The 14,182-nt window shown below is 40.7% G+C and overlaps 1 protein-coding gene across 8 annotated transcripts in view; it reads right to left on the bottom strand.

Annotated features, from left to right (window-relative positions):
- The window catches only part of Pphln1 (periphilin 1), a 171,779-nt gene that overhangs the window by 151,562 nt on the left and 6,035 nt on the right, over positions 1–14,182 (bottom strand). The gene's annotated exons all lie outside the window — the stretch shown is intronic.

Raw genomic sequence — 14,182 nt, 5'->3', positions numbered from 1 at the left:
TGTCATACAGTAAAAAAATAGGAAAAACGCACAAAAACAAGCAGTTTAAAAAGCAAACCAGCAAAGTTCTCAGACATCCTGATGAGTGGCTTATGTAATATTAGTTTTTGCTCTTCCACACTCATCTCCTTTCTATGTTCAATAAAATAGCTAACTGGGATGAAAAAGATGTGAAGAAAACACTGGTGGGCTGGAGGGATGGCTTAACAGTTAAGGCATTTGCCTGCAAAGCCCAAGGACCCAGGTTCGATTCCCCAGGACCTACATGAGCCAGATGCACAAGGGGGCGCACGCATCTGGAATTCGTCTGTAGTGGCTGGAGGCCCTCAAGCGCCCATTCTCTCCTTCTTTCTCTCTCCCTCCCTCTCTCTCTCTGTCAAATAAACAAATAAATGTAAGAAAAAAAAACACTGGTATAAAAACATATTTAACAAACCCAAACCATAATAACCCCAGAAATGAGACACTCCTGATTTTACTTTTAATTATATAAATTTATTTTAATACAAAACACTTGAGTTCAGGACCCACAAAAAGATGGACACAGTAGTAGGCCCCTGTAATCCCAGTGATCGTATGGTGAAATAGAAAGATGTAGGAGAATCTTTGGAAGGTCACAGGCCACCTAGCCTGACACATTGGCACGTGCAGCAGCAAACAAGAAATCCTGCCTCTACGTGACAACGGGCACCAACACCAGGCTGTTCTAACATCCACGTGCATCAGGGTACACACAGGCCTGCACCTAACACACACACACACACACACACACACACACAATTCCTCTGATGAAAGCTTACCTCAAAAAAAGCAAAAAACAAAAAACAAAGACTAGATGAAAACATAATCTGAGTAGGAATCCCTATAGTGTTATATTTGACATAAAATAATCTTATGTTCAGAAGTAACTGAGAAATCTAGGGAACAATCTTGGTTTTGGTTGGTTAATTGGTCTGGGTTCTTGTTCTTCAAATTTTTTGAGTCAAAGTCCTACTCTGTACCTCAAGCTGATCTTCAACACACTATGAAGTCAGATGTGAATAGGAAATGGCAGTAATCTACACCTGTCTCGGCTCCTAAGAACAATGGGATTGCAGGCATGTGCTAGCACACCAGCTCTAGTTTTGTTGTTTTGTTTTGTTGATGTGAGACAGTGTCACTTAGGCTTAAACCCTAACTAGCCTTGAACTCCTGATCTTCCTGCTACAGCATCACAAGTTCTAGGATTACACATGTGCATGGCCACACATGGCAACAATCACTAAACCATCAAAAGATACACTAAATCAAAAAAAAAAATAAAATAAAAAATAAAAAAAAAGATACACTAAATCTATCATGTAAACATGTAAAGGAGAATCTTTAATTACCACTCCTGAAAACCATAAATGGAAGCTAGGTTTGATAGCACAGGTCTGCAATCCCAACACGTATAAGGCAGTAGGATCTGTTCAAGGTCATCCTCAGCTACATAGCAAGTTTAAAGCCAGCTTGGGCTTGAGAGACTGTCTCATAAAAACACAAAGTAAAGAGTACTTTCTGTGCAAGCATAAGAACCTGAGTTTGATCCCCATTATCCATGGAAAGAGGCTAAGAATGGCCATGCTGGCCTGCAACTCCAGTGCTGGGATGGAGTAAAGACAGAAGGATTGCTGGTACTCCCTGGAAAGTCAGTGTAACTAAAAACTAGGGAGCTCCTGAAACACTGTGTCTTGGGAAATAAGGCAGAAGAGCAATAGAGGATACATGATGTCTTTCTCTGCCCTTGGGCCTCCCAATGTACTACATGCACACCCAATAAAACTATGAGAGTCTGGAAAAAATGGCTCAGTGGTTTGTATTGAGGGCAGCTGTCTCAAAAATCTAAAAATAATAACAATATATAATAAAAAAGTAAGGCCCTTGTAGGTATCTCTCTTCCATCCCCTCTCCTTAGACCACTTCCACCTCAGTATCCTGTGCCTCTACTTACATTAGTACTAAACCTTCCCCTTAAGACCTCTCCCACCCCCCATAGTACCTTTCTAGCTTCCTGGCCTCTACTAATGACTTTTATTCCAACTCACATACAAACATTTGTATCTAGGATCCATATAAATGAGTCAGAACATGCAGCATTTAGTTTTCTAAGCCTGGAATACCTCACTTAGTATAATCCTTCCCAGATCCATCCATTTCCCTGCAAATTTCATAATTTCACTTTTCTTTAAAACCAAATAAAATTCCATTGTGTAAATGTAACCCATTTTCATTATCCATTCATCAATTGATGGTTATCTAGGCTGGCTCTATTTCCAATTACTGTGAATACAGCAACAATAAACATAGATGAACAAGTATCTCTATAGTGAGGTGCAGAATCCTTAGGGTGTATGTCAAGGCACAGTATAGCAAGATAATATGCTAAATCTATTTTTAGCTGTCTCAGGAACCTACTTCTTCAGTATATGTTAATGTATATGTTTAAAAAGAGAGGGCAGGAGAGATTGCACAGTGGTTAAATACACTTGCTTGCAAAGCTTGACAGCCTGGGTTCAATTCCCAGTTACCTATGTAAAAAGAGATGAATAAAAGCTCTTAAGCCAAGCTGGATCTAACTTTGTTTTGATCTTTTGGGAGGGGAGCAATTAGGGATTGATCGTAGGGCTTTGCACACACCAGGGAAGTAATCAGTGCTCAGCTATATCCCCAACTGGATCTTGACTTAAATTATCAGAAAGATTACACATTAGAGAAGAAAGATATGATAAAGCAAGGGCTACAGAGTAATTAGGGAAAAGAATATGGTAATATTACCTTAAATTCAAATAGCACCTTGTAACTTTCAGAGGAATTTAAAAGCTCTTGGGGCTGGGGAGATGGTTGTGCTTAAAGGTAATTGCTTGCAAAGCCCAGGTTCCAACAACCAGCAGGATTGTAAAGCCTGAAAAAAAAGTGGCACAAGCAACTAACTGCTGTCTATGTGCAGTGGCAAAAGACCCTGGTGTGTCTACATATACACACACATGGAAATATATAAATGGGTTCTTTTTTTTTAATTTGAGAGAGAGCGAGCATGGTTACAGCAGGGCCTTTGCCACTGCAAACAAACTCCAGATGAATATTCTGCTTTGTGCATACGGCTTTATGTGGGTATTGAGGGAGTGAACCCCAGTCAGTCATCAGGCTTTATAGGCAAGAACCTTTAACTTCTAAGACATCTCCCCAGCCCCATAAGTAAGTTTTATAAAATATTTTTATTTATTTATATTTAGAGAGAGAGAGAGAGAGAGAGAGAGAGAATGGGTATGCCAGGATCTCTAACCACTACAAATTAACTCCAGACACATGTGCCACCTTATACATCTGGCTTACATGGGTCGTTAGGCTTTAAAGGCAAGTGTCTTAACCGCAAAGCCATCTCTCCAGCCTTAAGTTTTTTAAAACATTATGGAAAGCTCTTAATTATAGTAACATGTCCTGTTTAAGGAGTCTCAAGAGTATTCCATAAAGAAGTTAAGGACCCTCTGTATCACAATTATGCAGAAATTAAGAAAATATTAAGAATGCAAGTTTTGTTAGAAGTATGTCAATAACTGATTCCAAATTATAAATATCTCACTTTTTGTCATAATAGTAGAGGGTATGTGCTAGGCATGGTGGCACATGCCTTTGATCCCAGCATTTGGGAGGCAGAGGTAGGAAGACTGATGTGAGTTTGAGGCCACCCTGAGACTACATACTAAGTTCCAGGTCACCTGGACTACAGTGAGACCTTACCTGGAAAAATAAAAAAATAGGGAGTTATGTTTAATATAGTATCATAAATTTTAAAAGTAGAAAGAGTAAGACAAAATAACATTGCAGAGATATCCCAACCACTGTGTAACTTCAACGGAAGTCATTCTAAGTGAAAATGGAAGAAGTTTGAGGGGGAAAAAAAAACAAAAAATTTTACAGTCAATTTTGTGTCAAACCAGGCACACTATGAATCTCAGGTCATGATAATGATATATTTGACAGCACAGTAGCCACACTAAAGCAGCCTGGGGAAAAAAGGGCACAAAAATAGCACAATATACTCTTGTACTGAAAAGTGAAGGTGTTTAAGAAATTATTAACCCCAACAGAGAAACAGGAGAGACCCAAAGCTTCTAGCAACCACATGAATCGGCTGCAGCCACAGCTCCAGCTCCCGGGGAAGAGCTACCCGCCCACCCTGCCTAAGCCGGCAGGAGCAAAACTATGGTGAAGGGATTCTCCACTCACTCCAGCCTTGCAAAGTCAAACTCCATCTTGCCTCCCTGGACAAGAGTTTATGCCTTCCTTCCTTCCCTTAAACTTCCCCTTTCTTAAAGCTTTCTCCCCTTCTCTAGGCTATAATGTTTCTAAACCTGAGTAACAACTAAAAAAACCTGAAGGAGAAGACAACAGGGACCAGCTGAGCAACTCCAGAACAACTTCAGGCACTCTCCATAGTTTCTTCTCACCCAACCACCAAAACAGGGACCCACTTGAGATCTCAGGACACCAAAGGATACCAGCCACAGCATCCACCACAGCTTATCAGAACAGCAGATTCACGAACCCAACCACCCTAGCATAGGCCACAGTGTAACAAAGAGAGAGCCAGGCAGGCACAAAGCACAGGTTAAGACCAGAAGTCATCCCAGTAAGTCACAAGAAAGAAAAAAATTTATACCTTAAGTGTCTATATTAAGAAACTAGAAAGGTCACAAGTAAACAACTTAATGGTTCACCTTAAGGCCTTGGACAGGGGAACAAAGCAAATCAAAAATTGGCAGATGGGAAGAAATAATAAAGATTAGAGCAGGAATTAATGAAATAGAAACCAAATAATAATAATAATACCAAGACTCAATGAAACAAGAGTTGGTTCTCTGAAAGGATAAACAAGATTAATAAACCCTTAGCAAATCTGACCAAAAGAGAGAAGAGATGCAAATCAATAAAATCAGAGCTGAAAAAGGGCACAATTAAACAGATACCAATAAAATTCAGAAAAATCACAAGCATATCCATTAAGAACATATGCTCCACTAAGTTCGAAAATCTGAAAGAAATGGATGATTTCCTATATCACCTAACAAAATCAAATCAAGAACAGATAAACCATTTAAACAGACCTATAACAAGCACTAAGATCAAAGCAGATAAAAAGTCCAGGCCCAGGGCTGGAGAGATGGCTTAGCAGTTAAGCACTTGCTTGTGAAGTTCATTTGCAGTGGCTGGAGGCCCTGGTGCACCCATTCTCTCTCTTTCTCTACCTCTTTCTCTCTCTGTTGCTCTCAAATAAGTAAGTAAAAGTTAAAAAAAAAAAAAAAAGTCTAGGCCCAAATGGATTCACTGGTGAATCCTACCAGACTGTCACAGATTAACAACAATGCTTCTCAAACTTTTCTAAAAATAGGAAAGGAAGGAACGCTACCAAACTCCCTCTACGAATCCAGCATTACTTTTATACCAAAACCAAAGACAGAACAAAAAAAGAAAATTACAGACAAATCTTCCTCACAAACATAGATGCAAAAAATTCTCAACAAAATATTGGCAAACAGAATCAAGAATATATCAAAAAGATTATTCATGGGCTGGAGAGATGGCTTAGCAGTTAAGCGCTTGCCTGTGAAGCCTAAGGACCCTGGTTCAAGGCTCAATTACCCAGGACCCACGTTAGCCAGATGCACAAGGGGGCACATGCATCTGGAATTCATCTGCAGTGGCTGGAAACCCTGGCGCGCCCATTCTCTGTCTCTCTCTCTGCCTCTTTCTCTGTCTGTCACTCTCAAATAAATAAATAAAAATAAACCAAAAAAATTTTTAAAAAAAGATTATTCATGGGCTGGAGAGATAACTTAGCTGTTAAGGCATTTACCTGCAAAGTCAAAAAATTTAGGTTCAGGGCTGGAGAGATGGCTTAGCAATTAAGCACTTGTCTGTGAAGCCTAAGGACCCCGATTCGAGGCTCGATTCCCCAGGACCCACGTTAGCCAGATGCACAAAGGAGCACACACACCTAGAGTTCATTTGCAGTTGCTGGAGGCCCTGGCGTGCCCATTCTCTCTCTCTCCCTCTGCCCCCTTCTCTCCCTGTCTGTCGCTCTCAAATAAATAAAAATAAACATGCAAAAAATTTTAAAAAAAAATGTAGGTTCAATTCCCCAAGACGCATGTATGCCACATGCACATGGCGGTGCATGCATCTGGAGTTCGTTTGCAGCAGCCAAAGGTCCTGGTGCGTCCATTCTCTCTATCTGCCTATCTCTCTCTCTCTCTCAAACAAATATAATAAAGTTAAAAAAAACTTTAGAAAAAGATCACTCATGCCAACCAGGTACGTTTTACCTCAGAGATACAGCAATGGTTCCACATATGCAAAACGATAAATTTAACGCACCATATAAATGGACTGAAGGACAAAAATCACATGTTCATCAACTGATGCAGAAAAGGCATTTGACAAAATCCAACATCCCTTTATGGTAAAAGTCCTAAAGGAATTGGGAATAGAAGAAATATATCTCAACATAATATGGACTATTCACGATAACCCTATAGCCATCATTATACTAAATGGAGAAAAAGTTGAAGCATTTCCACTAAATTCAGGAACAAGACAAAGGTGTCCACTATCCCCACTTTTTAAACAAATTTTTTTTTTTATTTTTGATTTACTTATGGGGAAAAAGGCAGATAGAAAGAGAGAACAGGCAAGCCTGGGCCTCTAGCCACTACAAACTCACTCCAGATGCATGCACTCCCTTCTGCATCTGGTTTATGGGGGTCCTGGGGAACTGAACCAGGTTCCATAGGCTTCGCAGGCAAACACCTTAACCACTAAGCCATTTCCCCAGCGCTGTCCCCACTTTTATAATATAGTACTTCAAGTCTTAATTATAGCAATAAGGCAAGAGACACAAATAAAAGGGATACAAATTGGAAAGGAAGAGATCAAATTATTTGCAGCTGATATGATTCTATTCATAAATGACCATAAAGACTACCAGCAAACTGTTAAGAGCTGATGAACACTTTTAGCAATATAGCAGGATACAAAACTAACACAAATTGGTAACCTTCTTATATACTAACAACAAACAGGCTGAGGATGGAATCAGGGCATCTGTCCCATTCACAAGTGCCTCAGGGGGGAAAAAAAAAAATTACCTAGGAATAAACCTAACCAAGGAAGAAAAGGATCTCTACAATAAAACTTTAAAACACTCAAGACAGAAACTGGAGAAGACACTACGAAATGGAAAAACACCCCATGTTCTTGAATTGGAAGAACTAATATTGTAAAAACGTCAATCTTGCCAAAAGACATGTACACATTTAATGTAGTCCTTGTCAAAATTCCAATGGCATTCTTCAAAGAAATAGAAAAAAAATCCTAAAATTCATTTGGAAGCACAAAAAAAATCTCAAATAGCCAAAACAATTATGAGCAACAAAAATAAGGCTGGCAGTATCACCATACCTGATTTTAAGTTATACTACAGAGCCAAAGTAGCAAAAACTGCATGGTATTGGCACAAAAACAGACATGTAGATCAATGGAACAGAGGACCCAGATGTAAACCCAGACAGCTAGAGCCATCTGATTTTTGACAAAAATGTCAAAAATATTCATTGGAGAAAAGATAGCCTCTTTAATAAATGGTGCTGGGAAAACTGGATATCTATATATATAGAAGAATGAAAATATCTTTCTCTCTCTTCATGCATAAGAATCAAGTCCCAATGGATCAGGGACCTTAATATCATACATGAAACTGCTAAAAGAAAAAGGAGGGGAAACCCTTCAATGAATTGGCATAGGCAACAACTTTCTGAATATAACCCCAGTGGCTCAGGAAATAAAACCACTAACCAACCACTGGGACCTCATGAAATTAAAATGCTTTCGTACAGCAAAGGACACTGTGAATAGAGCAAAGAGGCAATCTACAGAATGGGAGAAAATCTTTGTCAGCTATACATCTGACAGAGGATTAATATCCACAATATGCAAAGAACTCAAAAAGCAGAACAATAGGAAATCACACAGCCCAATTAAAAGATGGGCTATGGAGGGCATGGTGGCACACAGCTTTAATCCCAGCACTCAGGAGGCCAATGTAGATGCATTGCTATGAGTTTGAGGCCAGCCTGAGACTACACAGAGAATTCCCGGTCAAACCGGGCTAGAGTGACACCCTACCTCAAAAATAAAAGGGGGGTGGCTATGGAACTCAATAGACAGTTCTCAAAAGAAGAAATACAGATGGCCTACAAACATCTAAAAACATGTTCTACATCCTTAGCTATCAGGGAAGTACAAATTAAAACTACTTTGAGATTCCATCTCATTTCTATCAGAACAAATGACAATAAATGCTGGTGAGGATGTGGAAAAAGAAGAACCCTTCTACACTGTTGGTAGGAATGTGAACTGGTACAGCCATTATGGAAATCAGGTTCCTGAGACCACTAAAAATAAATTTACCATATGACTCAGTTATACCACTCCTTGGCATATATCCTAAGAACTCTACTCACCCATCTTTGTTGCCGTTCCATTCACAATAGCTAGGAAATGGATCCAGCATAGATGTCCCTCAACTGATGGATAGATAATGAAGATGTGGAACATTTATACAATGGTGTTCTATTCAGCAGTAAAGAAAAATGAAATTTTCAAGGCAATGGATGACTACGGAAAGGATTATACTAAGTTAGGTAACCCAGACCTAGGAAGCCAAATACCACATGTTCTCTCTCATATATGGATCCTAGTTACAAATGTTTAGATTTGTATGTGTTTGAGTAAAAGTCAGTAGCAGAGGCCAATAAGCAAGAAAGGGGCTATAAGGGAGAGAGAAGGGGGGAGGACTTAAGGGGAGGGTATTGAATATATGTAAGTAGAAGAACAGATTACTTGGGGTACAATGGCCTAAATGAAGTCAGGAGAAGGGACTGATTAAAGGAAGAGCAGGTGAAAGATTAATCAAAATTTAAGAGTCTGGCATGGTGGCACATACCTTTAATCCCAGAATTTAGAGGTTGAGGTAGGAGGACAGCTGTGAGTTTGAGGCCAGCCTGAGACAACATAGTGAATTTCAAGTTATCTTGAACTAGAGCAAGACCCTACTTGAAAAAAAAAACAAAAAAAAAAAACCACAAAATGTAAGATGTTATGAATAAGCCATACAGAAACCTACTTTTTTGGATAATGACACATCCAGAAGCTATAGAGTGTTACTAGAAAAATTTCATTGCCAGGGATGAGATACCTTCCAGTGAGTTGTTGGCCGGGGAGGTCTCTGATACCCCCAAAACATTACAGGCCATTGCCAAGGCTCTTGGTTTCACAGCAAAACTATATGGTAAGACCCTATCACTGAAGAGTCCACATGTTTGAGCTGCAGGTCACTGTGGAATCAAGCTGGAACTGAGCTGAAAATCCCCTTCCACTGGACCAGCTGACAGAAAGCTGAAAAAAGCTACCTTCATGCAGCCCTATGGGAGACAGAAATCATCAATGGTGGTAAACAGCAATAGATACTGCAAGCCGTAAGATTGGCCAGCTAAGCCAAATGTGCCAACTGGTTCAATAGTTCAATCTGTTATGGGGGAAACCAACGGCTCTCTAATTGGACTAGAGGCCTGCTCCATCGTAGGGAATATGAGTCTGGAACTGAAAACCTAGTCAAAAGCCTATGGCTGGCCACCCTGAGACTGACTACATAGTGAATTCCTTCCAGGTCAGCCTGAGCTAGAGTGAGACCCTACCTTGGAAAAACAAAACAAAAAAAAACAAAGCCTATGGCTGAGCAGGTCATAAACCCTAGGGGAACAATGCCTACTGTTGCTCTCAAATAAATAAAAATAAACAAAAAATTTAATATTTACTAAATATAATTATTTCTATCATCTCATTAATGCATATGCACTTTTTTGTTTTGTTTAGTTTTTTTTGGTTTTCTAAGGTAGAGTCTCACTCTAGCCCAGGCTGACCTGGAATAAACTATGTAGTCTCCGGGTGGCCTCCAACTCACGGTGATCCTTCTACCTTTGCCTCCTCGGTGCTGGGATTAAAGGCATGTGCCACCACACCCAGATGAAGCACATATACTTTTAACTATTTCTGCTACATGTTTAAACTTGTCCTATAAGAATGCTGTTTCTCAGGCTGGAAAAAGAGCTCAGAGGTTAAGTAGCTTGCCTATGAAGCCTAAGAACTCAGGTTCAATTCCCCAGGACTCACATAAGCCAGATGCACAAGAGGGCACATGAGTCTGGAGTTGGTACTCAGTGACTAGAGGCCCCGGCATGTCCACCACCCCACCCCCATATCTGCCTCTCTCTCACACATATAAATAAATAATAAAAATAACAATAAGGAATTGGGGCGAGCCCCCTGTCCTGCAGGAGAAGAATGACCACCAGATGAAGATCCTTCTTGATCACACTTTATTGGAGAGCCTCTTGGTTAACAGGAAAGCTGATGGCGAGGGGCGAGGGGCGCAGGAGTGTAGCTGCTTTTATAGGGCAGAATACTATGGGGCGCCTGCTGATTGGCTGCCATAGGCTCACCTGCCCACAGGAGCCACGGGATAGGCTTGGGACAAGGTGCGTCAAGCGCATGCGCAACCTCAAGCGAGGTTGGCGCCAAGGCGCTGCCTAAATAAGGAATTGTTTACCTCAAGACTGGCAGGAAGCCAGCGCCATCTTGTAATGGCGTCTGCATTAGCTCCCTACAAGGAATGCTGTTTCTCAAAACTCTACCTTAACCTTTACCTGGGCAATCTTCCTTCTACTGATCTTCCTTCACCCTGACAGCCTTGCTCTTCTTCCTCTTCACCCTCCCCAAAATAACACCACTGCAGAGGCAAAGACTATGTACCTATGTGCTTCCTCTCTCTTAGAGGAATAAAAGTACTTTGTTGGTTTTTTTTTTTTAATTATTTATTTGCAAGCAGACAGAAAGAGAGAGAGAGGAAGAAATGTATTGGGCACACCAGAATCTCTTACAAGTAAACTCCAGATCCATGCACCACTTTGTGCATTTGGCTTTACGTGGGTACTATGAACTCAAACCTAAGCTTCCAGGCTTTACGAGGAAAAGCCTTTAGCCACTGAGCAATCTCCCCAACCCCCAAAAGTACTTTATATTGACCAAATAAATACTTTCTATGACACCATGTAAGCCATTCCGAGGAACCCAAGTTCTAGAGATGCCATACCTTTTAATTATTGAGAAGATTTCTTGTAAGCACTACTCATTTGACTCCTACCACATCTCAAGATTAGTATCAGTTCACTTCTGAAGGAAAGACACCAGGGAGAACCTTTCAACTCCAGTGTCCTGTAGTGAATCTCATCCCTGGGTGCACACTGGGATTATCCAAAGAGGTTTTAAAAGTTAATACCGTCTAGGCCCTAGGCTCACAAAGTCCCAAAATTCCCAAAGAGCAGATTGAACAGCTACCAGATCTTATCTGAGGATGAGACCAAATTAATAAGCAAAAGAAGCATGTTACTGTCTTCCTAAACTGGAACATAAAGGAGCTTATAAGGACTGACATTAAAAATTGCAGGCAACTGAACCAAAAATAAATTTTAGGACATAACTAATGTCTTTGAAAAAAGAACTGGCACTGATGTCAACAAAAATGACGAAACACAGAAAAATCCCTACAAGAATTAAGCATTGTATGGCACTTGAAAGAAATGCACAAAGTGCCAAGTAAGAAAACTTTTCAGAAAGATAAAAACAAAAAACAATAAATAGCATATTGAGCAATTGCTTAAATATGATAGACAACAGTGAATAGCAGCATCCAAGAAGAGGTGCTGGGAAAGACTGAAATGAAAGTCCTGAGAAAGAAGGGACTGACCTAAGCAGACTGCAATGGAATGGCAAGCAAACCTGTATTTGACATGCTTCCATTTCCTCTTATCCATGCAAGAATTTGTATGATAAGCTTTCAACACACAGACACTCCTTCTACACTATTCTGAGAGATCCTCTCTCTCTCATACGCCACATAAAAACATGGAAGTTCTCAAAAGCTGAAATCTACCAGGTATGGTGGCACATGCCTTTAAACCTAGCACTTGGGAGGCTGAGGTAGGAGGATTACCATGAGTTCAAGGCCACTGTGAGACTACATAGTGAATTCCAGGTCAGCTTGAGCTAGAACCCACCTTGATTAAAAAAAAAAAAAAAAAAAAAAAGCTGAAATGCCAAAGTCAAGTAGACTTCAGACACAAGCTCAGGCCTCCCAGACTATGAGTCTAAACCTTTCTATCACATTAACACAAAGAAAGCAGGCACAGAGGACAGACTCAAGGGCATCAGATCCAGAGTAAAATTCTAGAGAAGGCACTGCACTCCAGGCTTTAAAACTAAGATTAAGGAGTTGGGGGGGGGGAGGGATATCACTCTGGATTAATTTAGCAATATACAAGATGGATTAGAAGAGACAGAGGAGAGGCAAGAAAACATGGATCATTTCCATGACAAACTATAAATTAGTGTTGGCGGGGAGGTTGAAACAGGGTCTTACCATTTTAAATTCATGGGCCAACTCACCCCCGGATGTGGGGGGGCACACACCTTTAATCCCAGCACTTGGGAAGCTAAGGTAGGAGGATCTCTGTGAGTGTGAAGGCAGTCTGAGACTATATAATGAATTCCTAGTCTGCCTGTGCTACAGCGAGACCCTACCTCAAAAAACCAAAAATAATAATAATTTAAAATGTTATAAATAATATGGAAACCTACCCAAAACAGAGGGTTTGGGGCTGGAGAGATGGCTTAGCAGTTAACGTGCTTGCCTGTGAAGCCTAAGGACCCAGGTTCTACTCCCCAGAACCCATGTGAGCCAGACACACAAGGTCACACATGCACACAAGGTGGTACAAGTGTCTGGAATTAGATTGCAGTGGCTAGAGGCCCTGGCACACAAATTCTTTCTTGCTCGCTCTCTCTCACGTAAAAAATAATTTTCTACCTCCTCCCTTTGTCTCTCTCTCTCTCTCTCTCAAAAGTAAAATAAAATTGAAAGGATGGATCTGGAAAGGATTATACTAAGTGAGGTAACACAGACCCAGAAAGCCAAATGTCACATGTTCTCTCCTATGTGGATCCTAGCTACAAATGTATATAGTCGTGTGTGAGCTGGAACCAAATATCGGTAGCAAAGGACAGCAAGCTAGAAACAGGCTATAAGGGAAGGAGGAAAGAGAAGGACTTAAGGAGATGGTATTGTATATATTTAAGTAGAGGAACAGATTGCAGGGAGAGAAATGGCCTAAGTGAGGCCAGGGGAAGAGACTGAGTAAGAGAAGGACAGTGGGGAAAGGTCAATCAAAATTCAAGATATTCTGAATAAGACATATGAAAGCCTACTTCTTTGGATAATTGAACATAGCCACAGATTGCTACTAGAAAATTTTCGGTGCAGGGATGGGATAAACTTCCAGTGAGTTGTTGGCCAGGGAGGTCCCTATTGCCTTCAAAACATTACAGGCTATTGCCAAGGCCTTTGGATTCCACGGGTAACAAATGGTAAGACCCTATTGCTGAAGACTTCACATGTCTAGGCAAGAAGGTCACTGAAAGCTGGAAAAAACTGTACTGCATGCAACCCTATAGTAGACAGAAATCATCAGCAGTGAAAGCTGTGGACACTGGAAGCCTCAAGTTTGGCTAGACAGGCCAAATGACCAAAAGGGTACATTAGTGGCATGTCTACTCTAGGGGAAACCAACTGCTCTCTAATTGGTCTGGAGGCCCGCTCTGTGGGAGGGAATACGTGCCAGGTACTAAATACCTAATCAAAAGCCTATGGCAGGGAAGGTCAGGTGCCTTAGGGGTATAAAGCCTGCACTTGTCTGGATAAATGCATATATTATTCTCACCAAACTACTCTGTAAGCACTACACTTAATGTTCATATTCATATATTAATGCTACTCGAACTTTTGGTTAGAGAAGCTTCTCTTTTCAGATGGTGGTGACCACTGGGATGACCCAAAAGGCAACACAGTGCTGAGAAGAAGTGACAGGGGCGTGCTCAACACCAAAACATCTCTATCACACCCTCTAAGGCTCAAGGTCCATTGCAGAAGAGGTGGCAGAAAGAATGTAAGAGCCAAAGGAAGGGTAGGACTCCTGACAATGCAACTGTCCAT

The sequence above is a fragment of the Jaculus jaculus genome, chromosome 6 (genome assembly GCF_020740685.1).
Source record: "Jaculus jaculus isolate mJacJac1 chromosome 6, mJacJac1.mat.Y.cur, whole genome shotgun sequence".
Classification (NCBI taxonomy): domain Eukaryota; kingdom Metazoa; phylum Chordata; class Mammalia; order Rodentia; family Dipodidae; genus Jaculus; species Jaculus jaculus.
This window is presented reverse-complemented; position numbering and strand designations above follow the sequence as displayed.